Source organism: Oncorhynchus kisutch, linkage group LG17 (assembly GCF_002021735.2).
Source record: "Oncorhynchus kisutch isolate 150728-3 linkage group LG17, Okis_V2, whole genome shotgun sequence".
NCBI classification, from domain to species: Eukaryota; Metazoa; Chordata; class Actinopteri; order Salmoniformes; family Salmonidae; genus Oncorhynchus; species Oncorhynchus kisutch.
The window spans coordinates 378106-385543 of NC_034190.2; the positions used below are offsets into that span (position 1 = coordinate 378106).

General features: G+C 43.2%; 1 pseudogene; it reads left to right on the plus strand.

The window, feature by feature from the left end:
* The first annotated feature begins 665 nt into the window (after nucleotides 1–665).
* LOC109884878 (uncharacterized protein C18orf19 homolog A pseudogene) lies at nucleotides 666–1878 on the plus strand (annotated as a pseudogene).
* The last annotated feature ends 5560 nt before the right edge of the window (nucleotides 1879–7438 follow it).

Genomic DNA, 7438 nt, shown 5'->3' on the forward strand with positions numbered 1-7438 from the left:
ACATCGCTGAAGTTGAGGATCGGTAGGATGGTAAGTTTTACGAGGGTATGTTTGGCAGCATGAGTGAAGGATGCTTTGTTGAGATATAGGAAGCCGATATTAGATTTAATTTTGGATTGGAGATGCTTAATATGAGTCTGGAAGGAGAGTTTACAGTTTAACCAGACACCTAGGTATTTGTAGTTGTCCAAGTCAGAGCCGTCCAGAGTAGTGATGCTGGACGGGCGGGCAGGTGCGGGGAGTAATCGATTGAATAGCATGCATTTAGTTTGACTTGCATTTAAAAGCAGTTGGAGGCCACAGAAGGAGAGTTGTACGGCATTGAAGCTCGTAAGGTGGTTAGTTAACACAGTGTCCAAAGAGGGGCCAGAAGTATAGAGGTATAGAGGTGGATCAGACAATCACCAGCAGCAAAAGCGACATCATTGATGTATACAGAGAAGAGAGTCAACCCGAGAATTTAACCCTGTGGCACCCCCATAGAGACTGCCAGAGGTCCGGACAACAGGCCCTCCGATTTGACACACTGAACTCTATCAGAGAAGTAGTTGGTGAACTAGGCGAGGCAGTCTTTTGAGAGGTCTTTTGTCAGGTCTGCCAATAAGAATGCGGTGTTTGACAGAGTCGAAAGCCTTGGCCAGGTCGATGAATACGGCTGCACAGTAATGTGGTTCAGGAGGACTCGAAAGCAGAATAGGAAGGTCATGATCCCCCTTCACCTCATCACCTCCTCCATGTTGTTTGGGACATTTTACTATGCTGCCATGCAGCAAGTTTTTATTTCATATTTATCTATGCAGGGAAGTCCCAATGTCTCTTTTGCAAGGGAGCAAAAGTATCTGTATCACAAAAATGCAGCATGAAATAAATAATAAGGAATTAGTTATTCAATTACAACAGTTTTTTACTATGCAGAAAGTTAAAAGTAATAACGTTGTATCAAGACATTATTTAGCAAACTGATATGAGAGGAAGGGACAAAGACAAACCCATAAACATTCATGTACAATGTGAGATGTTTTTCTGATGCTGTTTCTGTTACTCCTCTCCATATGGGCATTTGTGATAATGGGCTTTTCTCCATCCCCCGGTCAACCTGAGTTTACTGGATGACACAGACACCACTGAGTCTCATTTAGATGTACAGTATTCTGATTAAACAATCAGGGTTGTGTCTGTCTGGCCTGGCCTGACAGTGAGAGTTGACAATAAGCCGGCTTTAATTAGTCTCAGACTAGGATGGGCAGAGTGATGGTCATTCGTTTAGTTGTTGACACTTGACTGACTTGATGTAATAGAAAATTAACCATTTAGGGGTTTAAATTTTTGTTCCGTTTCTGGATTATGTTGGACTCCCGCAGGAGCTTGTTAAACTGTTGGAGCATTCCCAGAGTGGCTATGCACTGAATGCTCATATCTAATTTCACATTTGGACAGCAATTGTTTGTGATTGGATTGTCATACTATGGCAATTCCTTTGAGTGTTTTTGTATTGAAAACGATGTCCAGAGCTAAATCACCACAATATTAACACATCATAGTAATCACAATAACACTAACCACAATGCTCATGTTTATTGTCAGATTGTCACAGTGTACCTGGCTGAGGTGGCAATAAGGGGGACGTCACTCTCGATCAGGTACCTCCATAAACACAGCCACATGACCACCCCACCGCCCATTAAGGAGTATCTGCAGGACAAGATGGAGGAGACCAAGGAACGCCTCTCTGAGAAGATGGATTGAAACCAAGGACGGGTTGTCTGAGAAGATGGAAGAGATCATCGGTCGGGGAGGATTGGGGACAACAAGGACAAGTTGGCAGAAAAACTCCAGGAGACCAAAGACCAAGTGTTTTTCAGAAAGAAACCAGAGTAGATATATGTTAATTCCTGAATATGATTAATTATATGTTCATATGGCCACTTTTGCCCTTGAGAAGGATGGATAGACATATTGCACTAAACTGACTTCATCAGATACCACACACTCATAACATTGTTGGATTCTAGCTTGAAATACTTGCTATACTAGAAGTTAATAATTACATGTATAAGGAATGTATATTGTGGGGTGAATGGACTGAGCATAAGAACTAGGGTTATGGAAGTTACTGAGTGAGGAAAAAGGCAATCACTGATAAGGTTGTATAGCCGTGGATTAGAGAGGACTGAGGAATGTGGGCCGAGGTCAGGTAAAGTGACAAGGAACCCTTTTATTACACACATCACTTAACTTCCTGCCTAGATGTGCAAGGAGTAGACTCCTCCTAATAGGCGGGTATAAATACTTGTGCTGATGGAAACATGTCTTTGTCTTTGCAGCTGTTTGACCCAGTGGGTGAATAAACTTGGTTTGAGCTTTTTCTAGTTGTCCATTAGGTTCTGACAAACAGAGTGAAAAACTAACAGTTGGCGTTGTCGGCAGGATTCACAATGATTTTTAGTCGACCTGGACAGTCCGAATCAGTAGAGCAGGAGCCGGCACAAAAACAAGGCAGGCACAGTTCCTACACCTGTTACCACTCATTCTGACATTTTAGGGAGATGAGAATCGTAGGCTGAACAATAAGAAGATGGACCTAGAAAGCCTAAGCTTATTCAGCAGTTCCTTTGTGTTAGGACTGGTCATACACATATGGTTTAGGGTAGGTTCCATAAGGATAAGTCCCGAGTGGAGGTGTTCCTCTGCGAGATCCATAGAAACATATGGTTTAGGGCAGGTTCCGTAAGGATAGGTCCCTAGAGGTACTATTCCCCTGCGATGCCTGTAAGAGGGACGAAAGTCCTAGCCACAGTAGCCAGGAAGCCGTAGGATGAATATATAGGATAGGATGTGTACATCCGTAGGATGAATATATAGGATAGGATGTGTACACGCGTAGGATGAATATATAGGAAAGGATGTGTAGATCCCTAGGATGAATATATAGGATAGGATGTGTACACCCGTAGGATGAATATATAGGAAAGGATGTGTACATCCGTAGGATGAATATATAGGATAGGATGTGTACATCCGTAGGATGAATATATAGGATAGGATGTGTACACCCGTAGGATGAATATATAGGAAAGGATGTGCACATCCGTAGGATGAATATATAGGATAGGATGTGTACATCCGTAGGATGAATATATAGGATAGGATGTGTACATCCGTAGGATGAATATATAGGATAGGATGTGTACACCCGTAGGATGAATATATAGGATAGGATGTGTACATCCGTAGGATGAATATATAGGATAGGATGTGTACATCCGTAGGATGAATATATAGGATAGGATGTGTACACCCGTAGGATGAATATATAGGAAAGGATGTGTAGATCCCTAGGATGAATATATAGGATAGGATGTGTACATCCGTAGGATGTCTGTATGAACGTTTGAACATGATTTGTGTGTAGTAGCAGTAGCAATAAAGAGAGGTTGGTTTATGCCCTACAGGGGCGGCGAACTGTGACAGATCAGGTGGGTTGTTGGGAACAATGGTGTTTTGGTCAAGAAATTGGACTAAAACCCCTTCCCATGCTTCACATTAGTCATACACAATTACCTGTGGGGAATTGACAGAAACAGTGTCGTCCAACACCAAAAGTATACAGAAGAGTGAACAAAATTATTGGTAGCCTAAGCTGTTACTACTTAAACCTCTTTGGGATGATGCGAATTTTCGCAGCTTTTTGTTAAAAATCGCGCAACATTTCAGCGTCCTGCTACTCATGCCAGGAATATAGTATATGCATATGATAAGTGTGTGTGTATAGAAAACACTCTGAAGTCTCTAAAACTGGATAAATCGTGTCTGTGGCTATAACATAACGTGTTTAAGGAGTCAAAATGGTTCGAAAAACTGTTCCCCGAAACACAAAAAAAATATCCATCCGCCAGTCAATGTATTGTCTAAGGCTGAAAGAAATACATGGAAACCCCCTGTAAACGCCTACAGCTTCCACACGATGTCGCCAATGCTTGCATTTTGGGCCTGCTTTATCCTTGGTTTGGTTACGTTTAGGCATTTCCTTTCTTGAGGCTCACCACAGGATGTTATGATTGTGAAAACATGGACGATGATTTCAAGACTTGCTGCTATCGAATACAGATCGCCCCGTGATCATTTTAATTGATTATTAACGTTTATTAATACCTAAAGTTGGTTTAGAAAAGTAATTTGAAGTGATTTGTAAAAGTATATAGGCAACTTTTGTAATTTTAAAAAGTGACGTTGCGTCTTGTAAAGGGGCATTTTCCTGGATCAGACCGGTCTTCAGCAAATCACATTTTGGGTATACAATGACGGATTTAAATCGGGAAAAAGACCCAATTGTGATGTTTATGTGACATATAGGAGTGCCAAGAAAGAAGCTCGTCAAAGGTAATGAATGTTTTATATTTTATTTCTGCGTTTTGGGTAGCGCCGGCTACCGCAAAATCTGTTGTTTTGTTGACGGTCTGGTCAAAGGTAATGAATGTTTTATATTTTATTTCTGCGTTTTGGGTAGCGCCGGCTACCGCAAAATCTGTTGTTTTGTTGACGGTCTGGTATTTGCTATCAGATATTCGCTTCTCATGCTTTCGCCGAAAAGCATTTTACAAATCTGACTTGGTGGCTAGATTCACGAGTGTAGCTTTAATTCACTACCTTGTATGTGTGTTTTAATGAAAGTTAGAGTTTTATGGAAAACTTTCGGTGGCGCTCTAAAATATGCGCTGATTTGATCCCGCAACAGGAACATCCTCCCTAACAAGTTTTAACGCCGTCAGGGGGCCGCGGAGCCTATAATAACTTAAATGGCTTATATGGCCAGGAGACTCCCGGAGTGGGAGGAGACTCCCGGAGTGGGAGGAGACTCCCGGAGTGGGAGGAGACTCCCGGAGTGGGAGGAGACTCCCGGAGTGGGAGGAGACTCCGAGTGGGAGGGGTAGAAGGGAAAAAGTTACAAAAGCACTAGAGGCAAAAAAATATATATGACCTGCTCCAAGAACCAGATAAATGGTGAGGAAAATTTGGAAAATTTGACAAAATTGGTACACGTTATCCCGTGGATGGAAAGTTGAAAACCAGCCAAGAGTGTATGGATGCAATCATAGTGTGGAACACTGAAATCAGAGAACGGTCCAGACCACAATACGCATCCTAACCATGGGATTTTATCAGCAGCAGATAAAGATGTGAAAAATAGAGACCTGCGAGGTGAAATAGAGAAGGCAGTAGACAAGAACGAGGCGACAAAGAAAAAACTAGGAATATCCGAAGGTCATGCGCATAGATTAGATGAACAGCAGCAGGAATTGGCTATTGTGCTAGAAAATAGTAAAAAACTAAACCAAGAATTAGAGGGAGCCCTTGAGGATAGACAAAAACAAATAATTATCAGGGCACAAGGCGAGACCCAGATACAATTCAGAGTCCAGGAGGTACAGAGTGGCAGACAGACTCGAGGTCAAGGCAGGCAGAATGGTCAGGCAGGCGGGTACAGAGTCCAGAAACAGGCAAGGTCAAAACCGGGAGGACCAGCAAAAAGACAATAGAAAAGGCAGGAGCACGGGAAAAACACGCTGGTTGACTTGGACATACAAGACGAACTGGCACAAAGAGAGAGGAAACAAAGCGATAAATACACAGGAGAAAACAAGCGACACCTGGAGGGGGTGGAGACAATCACAAGGACAGGTGAAACAGATCAGGGTGTGACAATAATACAACTCATGGTTGGCTTCAACAGTATCAAAATACGTGTGGAGGAGTATATGCAATTGCCACTCCTCCGCCGTTCGCCCCATGCTATAAGATAAAACAGGTCACATCTGGTGGGCCACCATTATACCCCTCTCTTGGATAGTGGATCAGCATTATCCAGGTAATAATAGATGTGCAGTTTGGTCCTTCGGACACGAACTATGTGACCCAGCGACAATAAATGACGAAATTGAGGATTCTTAACCACAAAAAAATGCAAATTAATTACTTAAAAATCATACAATGTGATTTTCTGGATTTTTGTTTTAGATTCCATCTCTCACAGTTGAAGTGCACCTATGATTAAACAAATTACAGACCTCTACATGCTTTGTAAGTTGGAAAACCTGCAAAATCGGCAGTGTATCAAATACTTGTTCTCCCCACTGTATATATATTTAAATATATAGCTACAAGCTATTTAGCCACTGCTAGCGGCCTTTACCTTCTGCACAGGTACCAGACCTTCTTTTAGCTTGGATAATTCTTGCCAGCCTACCAGTAACGGACTGTCTCTCCACTACAACGCCGGATTCCTGCCGTAATCCCTGGACCATTCTCCTGATCTTCACAGCTAGCTAGCACCCACAGAGTTACCCAGTACCGAAACTATCCCTGAGGCCCACCTCCCGGCCTACTCAGTTGTTCATCCAGACTCCACCCAAACACGGCTAGAACACACTACTCCACTGGATCCTTGCCGTAAACTCTTGACCTTTGCACCGGATCACCACTGCTACCGAGTGGCTATAGTGGCTAACACCCCTGCCCCGAAGCTAGCACCAGCCGTGAGTCAGGTGCATCTCCCGGATAGAAAACTAAATTACTACAACTACAATACCTCTTTCGCCATCTGGCTTGGGATCCTTAGTTGACGCGGCATCCCGCCGCACCACCACGACAGGTCTGCCGGCGAATACTCCATCTGCTGTGCCTTCAACCGGCCTCCGTCGGAGCAGACGCATCTACTAGCCCCGGGCTACTAACTTTAAATGGCGCGTCGCCTGCGTGATACCGTGGTAGCGACTACTCCGTGGCTTCCCTGTCCCCATATATTGCGGTCCCCTAGACCCTATGATCACTTGGCTACATACAGTAGCTGATGCCTGCTGGACTGTCCATTAATCACGGTATTCCATTCTGTTTATTTATTATTATAAAAATAAAAAAAAGTTTATTATTTTTGTTTATCTGTCGGCCCCAGCTGCGAACTTAGGCTCTGTGTGTAGTTAACCAACCCTCTCTGCCCAGTCATCGCCATTTTACCTGTTGTTGTTTTAGCTCATTCGCTGTTGTTGTCTTACCCGTTGTTGACTTAGTTAGCTCTACAAAACAACACCTGTGATTACTTTATGCCTCGCTTGACTTCTCTCTCACATGTCAATATGCCTTGTATACTGTTGTTTAGGTTAGTTATCATTGTTTTAGTTTACAATGGAGCCCCTAGTTCCACTCATAATACCTCTGATACCTCCTTTGTCTCACCTCCCACACATGCGGTGACCTCACCCATTATAACACAGCTTATCCAGAGATACAACCTCTCTTATCATCACTCAGTGCCGCTGTACCCGCACCCCACCATACCCCTGTATCTATTCTACCACGCCCATAAATCTGCTCCTTTTATTCTTTGTCCACAAGGGGACCAGTTTTGATAGCCTTTAGCCGTACACTCATCCTACTCCTCCTC